The following is a 12,297-nucleotide window of genomic DNA, read 5'->3' as shown; positions in this document are numbered from 1 at the left end:
TCATTTTAGGTGAGAATTACTTTCTTTCATAAGTTTTAAAGAAATTCTTGAAGTACAAGAAAAATCACAGATCTAACGCAACTATCTTAAATTCTTATTTAAATGTAACTTTCTATTTTGTATTTGTAAACATAACTTCTCAAAAACTTTAATTGTTTTGTTCCCCTACAATTGGCACAACTGAAATTTGTCAGAATGACCAACATCGAAAGCACACAATCACGCAAAATGGCGGCCCCCTAGTAGTGGTCATTTACTTTTATTGAATTGGCAGTCTATAGCAGGTATATTTATTATTAAATTCGTGGTTGAAGGTTCATTGCTCCCTAAATAAGATCTGGTTAGTCAGTGATCTGATGGCAGGTTTTTGGGAGTACACATTAATTAGAACCGAAAGTTTAACACACACATGTTACTTTACCTTTATTGCCAATGGTTCGGCCCATGTTAGGCCTTCTTTAGAACAAACAGCAAAAATCAAGGCTTTTCGTTGGATAATTTAAAGTAGAACATTGGTGTATCTTTTGATCATTCCATTCAATTTTTAGTTTTTGAGGATTTATATTGAAGTACTGGTGTGCAAGCAACAAGATTAAGTGAATTGACAAATTTTAGTAAATTAAGCTTGCTTGCTTAGAACATACAAAGGCTAGAATTAGCATTGCCGTGGATCTATGGGATCTATCTATAAAAATATGTCACTTATTTTGGCAAGCGCAAAATAATATACTATTCCTCTTTAATAAAATATGATCAGATACTCTATAAAGAAGTCAACATTCAAAGTTAAATGAATGTAGATAACGTATATTAGAGAAAAAGGCAACAACATTGCAACGCCGCTCGATCGCATTGTTATCGAATTATTACCTAATAAAAAGCATTTTTATGAAAATTAAATATTTTATAATTATTAAAGATTTCAATAAGAACATTATATGAAAGATAAATATAATTATTTAAAATTAATACTTTTGAATTAATTTCAGCATAGCCTCCAATTTTTAGTGTCAAAAATTGATATGTAGTTCGTGCAGACTTGATAATTGAAATTATTAAAGTGCGTAGTTATATTGACCTAAAAAAATAATTCCAACTGTAAATTTTAAATAAACCCTTACCAGTAACGTTATGTATAATTTTTTGTCCCTTTGAATGCGTATATACACTTTTATCATTCCTTTTTGACACCTTTTATTGTGGTTTTCAAATATAGTTACTTTTTTCTCATTGGGTTATTGGTTTTTGAACCTCGGTTTTTAAATTGTATCTAAAAGGTTCTCTGCAATTTGTTTTGGCTTTTTAATTAATCTGGACCTAAAAAAACAATTTATTGGTGTTTTTTACGCCTGTCTTGTAATTAATCTTTAACGTTTGTTTGCTCACTTTTAAACTTTTTTTTGTCCTTCATCGATTTTTTAAAATTTCGATTGCGGTTTTATTCCACTGTAAACATTTCTTAGACTTTGAACGAATATGAAAGCGTTTTTTACACCTTAGTTTAAAAAAACTAACCAGGGCTTTAACATCAAAAACCTGTATTGACCACATTTTCCTTAAAAAAAAAAATTTGGAAAACAAAAATAAACATCTTTCTTTTATTTTGGAAACTGACGTCACCGATCACTATCCTGTGTTGCTTAATTTTGCTAGAGACGAGGTTCGGGCAGGTAATGTTTCCAATAATATAAAAATTAAAACTATAAAAATATTAAACAATGAGAAGGCAAAAGACTTACTTATAAAACAAAATTGGGAAAACACTATTTTAAATATTAATGATGTCGAAATTGCAACCAAAATTTTTTATAATGTTGTCGAACATATTATACAAAGCTCTGAAGAGACAAAAATATTAAAACAAAAAATAATTAAAAAAATAAAACCTTGGATAACTACTGCTATTATATGTTCAATAAAAAATAGGGACAAAATGAACAGAAAATTGAATAAAAATTATAGTTTGGGAAAAGAACAACAATATAAAACATACAGAAACTCATTGGGTAAAATAATAAATAAATGTAAAAATGACTATTACAAAACAAAAATTGAGGAATCTAAGAATAATATGAGCAAAATGTATAAAGTTATAAATGAGGTTACAAATCAAATTACTACTAAAGGAAATGACATAATAAAAATAAAAAATAATAACAAAGAATAAAGACATGGCAAACTTTTGTAATCAGTATTTTATAGACGTAGGAGTAAATATGCAGAACCAAATAAAAAAACCAAAAAAACAATTCAAAATTAATCATAACAGTGTATCTTCAATGTTTCTAAAACCAACTAATAGGAATGAAATAATTAAACATATTTTTTCGTTAAAAAACAATTCCGCGCCTGGGATAGATACTATTAGCTCAAAATTTATAAAAAAATTTCATATTTACCTTATTGAATCATTGGTTCACATTATCAACCTAATATTTAAAACAGGAACAGTAATATTTAAAACAGTTAAATTGAGTAGTTAAAGTATCAATAATCACTCCAATATATAAATCAGGTGATAAATGTGAAATAGGTAACTATCGTCCTATAAGTGTGATCAATAATTTTTCCAAGCTCTTCGAAAAATGTTTGAAAGATAGACTTATTGACTATTTACAAAAAAATAACATATTAACACAAAATCAGTTTGGTTTCATTGGGGGGCTCAGCATATCCGATGCTGTCTGCGAATTAACAAAGCGAGTGAATCAGGCTTTTGATGGTGATAGAAAGTGTTTGGCAGTGTTTCTGGACCTAGCAAGGGCCTTTGACACTATACCGCATGAGCTTTTGATAGATACTTTAAGATCTTATGGTATTAGAGGTCCAGTGTCAAGGGTCTTTGAAAGTTACTTGGGGGACAGAAAACAGTCTTTAAAAATAAATAATGAGATTAGTGAACCATCTTATATAAAAATTGGAATTCCACAAGGAACAGTTATTGGACCTTTACTTTTTATAACTTATATTAACGCTCTTACCAATCTTAAAATTCATGATGGGTCACTGATATCATATGCAGATGACACGGTTGCGGTGTTTCACGGAATTTCTTGGGGAGACACAAAAAACTGCAGAACTTGGTCTAGCAACAGTCAAGAACTGGCTGGATTCTTTTAAATTAAGTCTCAATAGTCAAAAAACAAACTATATTGCATTTTCTATAACAGCTGCTAATCGCCCCAGCTTTCAACAAATTAGACTTGAATCAATTGATATCAAGGGAGTTTAATTTACTAAATATCTGGGTATCATTGTGGATAAACATTTAAAATGGGACCAACACATTCTAAAATTAGCACAAAACATCCGTAAACTTATTTATCGATTTCATATTTTGAGAAATATTTTAAATGAAAAATTACTAATTTTAATTTATAAATCCTTGGTTGAGTCCTTGTTAAGGTATGGGGTGATTGTCTGGGGAGGTATATACAAGAATTGTTTAAAACAACTTAATGTAGTACAAAACTTTATTTTAAAAGTTATATACAAAAAACAAAAAAGATTTATTACACAACAATAATATTCTGAAGAAATTTTTAATATACGCTCAATTTACATATTGTCAACATGCATTTATACACATAAATCAGAAAAAATCAAGAATTATGTTAGTCATTCCTACACAACCCGAAATAATATAAACAGACACCCAAAAATACCAAACATAAAAAAACTTTAGTAAGGTCTGTAGAAAATTTATTTATTCAAATATAGATAAATTTAATTTTTTTTAAATAGTTTTGGAAAGGGAAACTTTATTGGAGAATTTTTGTTTATTTGTAGATTATGGTTAGTTATATTTTATATTATTACTAACATTTTGTGATTTCTCAGCATACACAAACAGATGTTACAACATCTAGGTGTATGTTAAAAACAAAAATGACTGTTAACTATTATTATTGAGTATAATTAAGTTAAAAAGTTTGTTATAATATAACCAGAATGATTAATAAATTTGAATTTGAATTAATAATAATAATAAATTTGAAAGTACCTTTATTTCATAGATGTTTTTAAAGTATTTTGTTTTACTTTACTAATGTAAAAAAAACAATGCATTGTTGACTTCTGCTTTTTAACGACCTTAAAATTCTAAATCAATTACACCTTTAGTGGTGGATTATATATAATATATGACGTACTACCATACATCTTTTATGAATTGAAAGTTATTTCTTGTCTGTTTCAGACTTTTGAAATAATTTTCAATTTTATTCCAGGTATTTGTAGTCAATTGTAACTTCTACTAAGTATTTAGTCAAGGTAATTCATTTCTGTTCTAGGTATTTAATGTCTATGCATTGAATTGTGAATACAGTAGACTCGCGTTATACTAAACACACTGTCTAGTGAACTATTCTAAATAGTTAATAGACATTTTTTCCTGAATGTATTGTGTCAAGTGAACAAATTGATTCTCGAAATAGTAAACCCAATAGTTTTATTAGGTAAACAAACAAGTTAAGACAAGAAAAATTAAACGGTTTGTTTCTTTTCGGGCAATTAGTTTTCTTTAGTATTTGGGTGCAGTAGGTGGCGTCACGCCGCCAGAATAATTATGGCAAAAATTAGAAAGCATTTAACCCTATAAGCGATAAAGCCCAAATATTAGAAAAATTAAAGAAAGGTGTCGGAGTGACCGTTTTGTCTAGACAATATGGTGTTGCTAAATCCACTATATGCGCGATTCGTCACAGAAGGATAAAGATTTTGAAACGAGTCAACAGTACTTTCACAGGACCTGGAAAAGCGAAAACTTTAAGACAATAAGACTGTCCTAGAATGGAAAAAGCTTTATATAAGTGGTTCTTAAAAACGAGGGAGAGAAATTTTCCGGTAACTGGTTTAATGATCCAAGAGAAGGCCAAATTACTTCACAGTCAATATAAGGAATCTCCTTCTTTTAATGCGAGCAGTGGTTGGATGAAAAAGTATGGAATACGCTTCCTAACGATTTCAGGAGAAAAATTATCGTCAGAACCCGAGCTTGTTGATCCTTTTAAAAGAACTTTACGCCTAAAAATAAATGAGCTTCAGCTAACAAAAGAACAGATTTACAATGCCGATGAAACTGGTTTGTATTGGAAACTTCTGCCCGGAAAGACATATGTAGCTCGCGAAGAAAAAACTGCCCCAGGTAGGAAAACCGAGAAGCAAAGAGTGACTTTTCTATCATGCACAAACGCGGCAGGTACTCACAATGTTAAACCATTAATTATTGGTAAAGCAAAAAATCCACGTTCGTTTCGAAATTTTAACTGTCCCGTCCATTATAGAAACTCCAAAACTGCCTGGATGACGGCAGCAATTTTCAAAGAATGGTTTCACCGAATGTTTATTCCTGAGGTAAGTTTTGTCATAGGAAGACGTTTTAAATTTTAGCATCTTTGTATCTCGAGAATTAGAAAAAATGGTTTCAGTCCTTTTGGACTACGATTTTTACAAATTTACGCCCTTTTTTTATTCCTTTTAAGAATTTAAACTGCACATTATTCTAGCATTTGTTCTTGTCTTAGGTTACGGAATTCCTACAGTGCCAAAACCTTTCAGTTAAAGCCATGCTTTTGTTGGACAACGCAGCAAGCCATCCACCTGCAGAACAGCTAAGAAGTGATGATGGTTCCATTTTCACTGTTTATATGCCACCTAACGTTACTCCGCTAATCCAGCCAATGGACCAAAACGCTATTCGTCTGACAAAACTATTTTATCGAAAAAATTTGTTATCACAAATTATTGGAACTAACCAGGATATCGGAGATGCTCTAAAACAATTTCGTTAAAGGACGCCATTCTAAATTTGGCTTTGGCGTGGAGAAATGTAAGGCCTGAAGTTATAGAAAAATGCTGGCATAATTTACTTTCACCATTAGCCGACGAAGTTGACGGTGAGGAAGATAACATGCCCTTAAGTGTTTTTTTACGGAGCCGAATAAGAAATGAAGACATTGACATTGACACAGTGAGATCAGAAATCATTACTTTATTGCAGACTTTTAATCCAGAAGTTCATATTCAACCTATTGATGTAGACGATTGAAATAAAGATAACTTACCTGACACAAAAGAAACTAATGACCAAAGTGAAAGTGATGGAAACGATCAAAATGATGGAGTACAAGAAGAAATGGTAGTAAATAAGGAACGAGTGACAACAAATTCGGCAAAGAAGTCGATTAACAACATCCTTCAATGGGCCGAAGAAAATGAAGATAAAGTGGAATATTCTAGTATTATACTCGTTTTACAAAACTTAAGGAATACGATGGTGCAAACAGGACTAAAAACAAAAAAGAAAACAAAAATTACTTCATTTTTTGAAAAAATAGATTAGATTGCCGTTTTTTTATTTTATTTTAATTACATATGTAATATTTTTTCTGTTTCGCATTAATAAAGTTAGTTTTCTAAAGACAAACGTTGCTTTAATATGTACATTAAACAAAAATTTGATAGAGTGAACAAATCGATATAGTGAACTGGATGTGCATTAATTAGTTCACTATATCGCGAGTCTACTGTAATTTCTCAAATATGAAGGCATTTTAAATTATTTTTTCTATTTTTTATGAATCAATTTACAATATGTTTCCAGAAAGTTTGCTTTATTGTTCTAGTTCTATAGAGCACCTTTAAATAAATTATGTTTTTAGGCAATACCTAATGACCTAATACGCGGAGCAACCATTGTTGATTTCATACAACCTATTTCATTCGTGGTGCATCTATTTACACTTTCTTATCGTCATTTCCTATTCTATTCTGCATTCATCCTTCTATTCCGTTTTTGCTCTATTTACCAAAACAACGCTTCGTGGCTCTTAACAAAAAAACCTACTATATACGCAAAAAATGAAGTACATAAGCTGACTAATTCCAATTTTCTACTAGAAACTTAAAACATTACATAGTGGAGCATATCGTGAGCAGAACCCATTTGTCTTATCCAGGATCCTATTTTTATCCCCCCCTCCTGGATTTAAGGATTCGTCGATATCATTTAAATATTGCGTTGGAAGAATATCTGGACTGGCGCGCTTCGCCACTATTGATTTTAACTGTACGGCGTGGAAAGTGTCTGCCGTAGCTGGAATCCAGCTCCTATATAGTAGCTAACATTTAATATTTTGTGTGTGCGTGTTTTTTTGGTTGGCAATATATTAATATTATTGGTGATTGGGATACTGCGGGTAGGTTTTTTACATTGAATTCTGCATGGTTTTTACCAAAAGAGACCTCGGGGCTTCTTTAGTTTTAATATTATTGCTTCTAGAGAACCTCGAATGAGCAGCACTGTCAAAGCGAGTTTTTCAGAGAACATAAATATAAAAGTTAATTGGTAATTCAATTTTCGTTTTTCTTAAACGGCATCTTGGCATGATCATGACAATATTCAATTTGGTCTGTATGCATGCGTATCTAAGCGAGGAAAGCTTAAATTAATTTAAATAAAATCGATATGGGGCTGCATTAGTACTGTTTTGTTAACGCTTTCCATAAAATACCTTTAATGGAATCAATTATATTGCTTGAACATTCATTTCTTAAATTAATTACCTTATTTCAGGTGGTAAATTTTTATCTAAGTACACACATTTTTGGATTTCATCATTACTTACTGTTTTTTAAATACGTCCCTGTATTTTATTATTGACACAATAATTGTACCTCCTTAAGGCTTTTGTTATGTTTCTTTAGGAAGAAAATGGAGATGTTATTTGTTTTGCATTACATCAGCAACTTATTTCTATAAAGGGCCCTAGAATTTTTTTTTCAGTAAGCTTCCAAAGACGTTTATAAAATGTCCTCATAGAGACCTTTCAAAAACCTCGTAATAGAGTGATAATGGTTGTCATTTATTAAATTCGTTTTAAAATAACCAGCCTATTTTCTGGATAAATATGAGTTGGTTAAGTTAAGGCAAAATTTACGTTTTTCGGATTTGATCATCAATTAAATTTTTTGTTAAATACGCCCCTGGAATGGCCACTTTTTTTCTAAGTAAGATGATTTAATTTAAATTTAATTCGAAGTTACGCCTTTTCGTGATACCACTATTCACAAAAAACAAACATTAAAATTTCTATGACAAAAATCAATATAACCTTCCTTGTCTATCTTTCTGTAAAACAATTTCCTTAAAATATGCATATCACTCCATATTGAAATTTAAAAAGTTTAATAGTTTTAAGGTTAGGGGTATCAGAAAATGACAAATGAGTTTTTTTTAAGTTGATTTTATTAATTCTACGTTTCGCCTTTTCTTGGGCACGATTAACAAGCAAGTAACAAACATTAAAATTTCGATCAAAAAAGTGCATAAAAATTTTCTCCTTCTTTGTCTTATATATCATTTTTCACATAAGTCGATCTTTCTCTGCCACGTTATTTTGTTAAAAGTACTACTTAAAACTACTCAAAAAATGACAAATAACATATCATTGTGGTCTCATCAAATCTCTTTATCAATTTTTAATAAGCGTAGTATCTATGTAAATTGTGTCTTTTACTTTTAGTCCTCGACCTGATGATGCAATGATATTGTAATCGCGAAACCGGTCGTCATAATAAAAGGAATTTCTGGTGAAATAAGACCTTTATTTTCTACTGTGTTTGCTGACAAATACCTATAAAAATACATGGACACCATTCTCCAAACTATTTATTTCTTTTCTTTTACCATTGAACTCGCGAGATTTTTAAGAAGTCATTATTTGACCTCTCGGGATTACTTCAACCTCATACCTCAATACATACCCGAACGTAAAATTTTCCGTTCTTTCAGAATCCGGTGTCAAAAATAGGGGTTCCCATTTAAAAAAATCACTTTGACCTTTAAATAACCTTGAAGGTAAAGCTCAAAGTCAAGTTTAAGGTCACCATCAGATGCACCGATTGATTCCCCAAAACTTTTGTATTTAAAGATTTTTTCTAGCGCCCGTATTTCCCAAGATTTTTGGGTGTGTCTATACTTTTGGGACACCCTGTATAATGTACTCTTTAAGAGATAGAATACTCATTAATTGATAGAAATTCTTGTGACAAATCTGCTAGCGTCCTCTTGCTTGGCAACGGAACCTGTTGTAACTAACCTGACAGTTTGACGTGGCTAATTGGAGCAATCAAAATTGAGGAAGGGCGCAGCCAAATTAAGGCGCGAAAATAAACGTCATTTTATGAGAAAGCTCATATATTTGTTATTTAATAAGTTAATAATTAATTAAAAGGGTTGCTGATAGAACATAGTATAGCCCTTTTTGATTAGGGGTTATGGTATCATCAAATATTGATCAAGTTATTTTACCTATCTAAATGAGTTAATGTAATGTAATAATCAGTTAACAATAGTATAATCCATATCACCAATTTCAAAATGGAAATAAAACAATGTTTTTCTTCAATACATTTACTATTTAATTTTACTGAAAAATAATTACTTAAAATTATATACATAATATATAATAATTTTTTATAACAGACATTACAGAAATCAGAATTAATCTAAAAATGTTTAAAAGAATTTTGTTAGCACTGAACTGAAGATATTTGTGCTATTTTCTTATCATATATCTAAAGCCATTACCATTAATAATATCCCTATTTTACTAATACAAACATAGGTTCAATTGAGGATAGGAACATATTAATAATAAATGTTTTTTGTTTGCAAAAATGCAGTAGGGGAGAGTGGGGCAAAGCGGAATGAGGGGCAAAGTGGAATTATACATATGGCAACGTCGCATTGATAAGTCATTGCCCAAAAAAACACGTGGTAAATTAGCGGTTCATTTCAGTACGTCAAGCGGTGAACACTGCGCGTATGTGCTGTTTAGATTTTTGACGTTATGTGAAACTGGTGGATATTTCTTTATTTCTTAAGGTGATAAATTTGTGTTAAAATCTGGATTGTAATATTTTAACAAAAACTGTAGCAGCTATTTTCAAGATAGGAGATATAACTAAGTGTACTAAATAATATAGATGGATCGAATCACAGTTGTTAAAAAAAACAAACATTTACTAAAAAGATGCCAAATGAGGCAAAGTGGAAAATGTCAAAAGGGGCAAAGTGGAATGCATTAGAAAAACAATATGATGATTATTTTTTAGTCCTATTTTTTTTAGAGGTCCGACAAAAATGGTTAGGAATTATGTCCGTAAATCCACACAACATGTTTGGGATGAGGAAGATATGGTCAACGCTATTACAGCAGTTCGAGCAAATCGTTTGAGCTATGAGCAGGCAGCTCTTAGCTATAATGTGCCACAAAAAACATTGTTTCGAAGAGCTAAAAAAAACTGCGCATCCGAGGAAGCTTCAAGAAAAAGTTTGGGCAGATTTACTCGTTGTTTTACACCACAACAAGAGCAACAGCTTGCTGAACACTGTCTGTTCATGGAGAGCAGATACTTTGGCTTAAGCATATCAGACTTGAGGCATCTAGCCTATCAGTTCGCTGTAAGGAACGGGATAAGCCATCCATTTAATAATGAGAAAGGAAAGGCGGGAAAAGATTGGGTTTTAGCCTTTTTAAAGCGGAACTCAAGGCTTTCTCTGCGAACTCCCGAAAAAACCTCAATCGCTAGAGCTACGGCCTTTAACCGGCATACCGTTTCTGCCTTTTTTAGCCTGCTCATTGAACTATATGATCGCTACAAATTCTCGCCAAGCCAAATTTATAATGTGGACGAGACAGGAATCACAACGGTTCCAAACAAACCGTCAAAAGTGATTGCGTCTAAAGGCAAAAAGCAAGTGGGAACACTTAGTTCAGCAGAAAGGGGGACGACAACTACGTCAGTCCAGTCATTTGTTTTAATGCAGCAGGAAGATATATTCCCCCATTAATGATATTTCCAAGAGTAAGAGAAAATTTAGAATTGTTAGAGGGGACACCGCCTGATACAAAACTTGTATGCCATCCTTCAGGATGGATGAACACAGACATATTTTGCCCAAAATAGTTCGATTACTTTTTACGACATGTCAAACCAACTGCTGATCAAGCCATCTTACTAATTCTTACGCAAGCCATACAAAAAATATTGCTTTACTTGAAACAGCTAGAAAAAATCATGTTCATATTATTTGCCTACCTCCACATACCAGCCATCGCCTTCAGCCACTTGACGTTTCGTTCATATTTCCTCTCAGCACCTTTTACACGCAGGAACTTTGCCTACGAAATCATCCTGAAAGACCAATAACAATACGACAAGTTGGACAATTGTTTGGGCAAGCGTTCCTAAGAGCCTCAACTGCGCAGAATGCCATTAGCGGGTTTGCAAAAACAGGCATTTGGCCTGTTAATCCACATATTTTCCCTGACGAAGCCTTTGCTGCAAGTGAAACAACTAATAGGTAGGTATCAATTTTGACAGTTTATTTTATACCTAACATAGACCTGCTCCGGAAAACGAAGACTCGTCATCCGATGATAATATTCCTCTTATATTGTTAAAAGGAACTGCTAAGCAAGGTAATAAAAAAGCTATTCCTTCCTGCAGCAAAGATGTTGAAGACGAAATACCATCATGTTCGTCGAAAATAGTAGCGGTACCAGCTCCCGATAAAGATTTTGTGTTAAAAATAACTGAAAAAGATAAAAAAGCTCTTCCTTCTTGCAGCAAGCGTGTAGGCAAAATGCCCCCATGTTTCCCAAAAGTAGTAGTGGAACCAGTCCCTTTGTTATCAAAATTCATTCTTGTTCTTCAAATGTCTCTCCTTCCTGTTCCCCAAAAGTTCTAGAGGAGACAGGTCTTTTGACTGAAAACCAAATTTGCAGTCCCCGTGACATTATACCGGTACCCCAGGTGCAGCAGACTACTAAACAGAACCCAACAACACGTAACAGAGGAAAAATTGCAGTTACTGTAAAAAAAAAGTTTTTGAAAGCAAAAAGAAAGACCCGGAACATCGTCAAAGTAAACGCAAAAGGGTAGAACACGTTTCTGCACAAGTTGTTCAAAATGTATTTTTTGCGATGGTGAATTCCTTAAATCCAGTTCTGGAGAAAGCTGGATATCCTGCAGTCGCTGCGAAAGATGGGCTCATGAACAATGTACCGCCTATAATATACACTCTAAAAATGCTTTTATATACGACTTTTGTGAATAAAATATGTTGTTAACTTTTTTAACGCCTAAAAATGCTTTTATATGCGAGTTTTATTGATAAAATTTTCCATTTCACGTTGCCCCGTATAGTGTTCCACTTTACCCCACCGAAGGGGCAAAGTGGAATGATTTTCTCTTTTTTTTTTAATTTTTTTTTTACAAAAACCGTTC

The 12,297-nt window shown here is 32.1% G+C and overlaps 1 long non-coding RNA gene across 1 annotated transcript in view; it reads left to right on the top strand.

The window, feature by feature from the left end:
- LOC126733480 (uncharacterized) overlaps nucleotides 1-7,598 on the top strand; it is a 264,393-nt gene extending 256,795 nt beyond the window's left edge. Inside the window, exons 2-3 of the long non-coding RNA XR_007659727.1 lie at nucleotides 4,637-7,199; nucleotides 7,283-7,598. This is a non-coding gene — a long non-coding RNA (uncharacterized LOC126733480). The remainder of the gene's footprint in view (nucleotides 1-4,636; nucleotides 7,200-7,282) is intronic.
- The last annotated feature ends 4,699 nt before the right edge of the window (nucleotides 7,599-12,297 follow it).

This window comes from Anthonomus grandis, chromosome 2, assembly GCF_022605725.1.
Source record: "Anthonomus grandis grandis chromosome 2, icAntGran1.3, whole genome shotgun sequence".
In the NCBI taxonomy this organism is placed as follows: Eukaryota; Metazoa; Arthropoda; class Insecta; order Coleoptera; family Curculionidae; genus Anthonomus; species Anthonomus grandis.
This window is presented reverse-complemented; position numbering and strand designations above follow the sequence as displayed.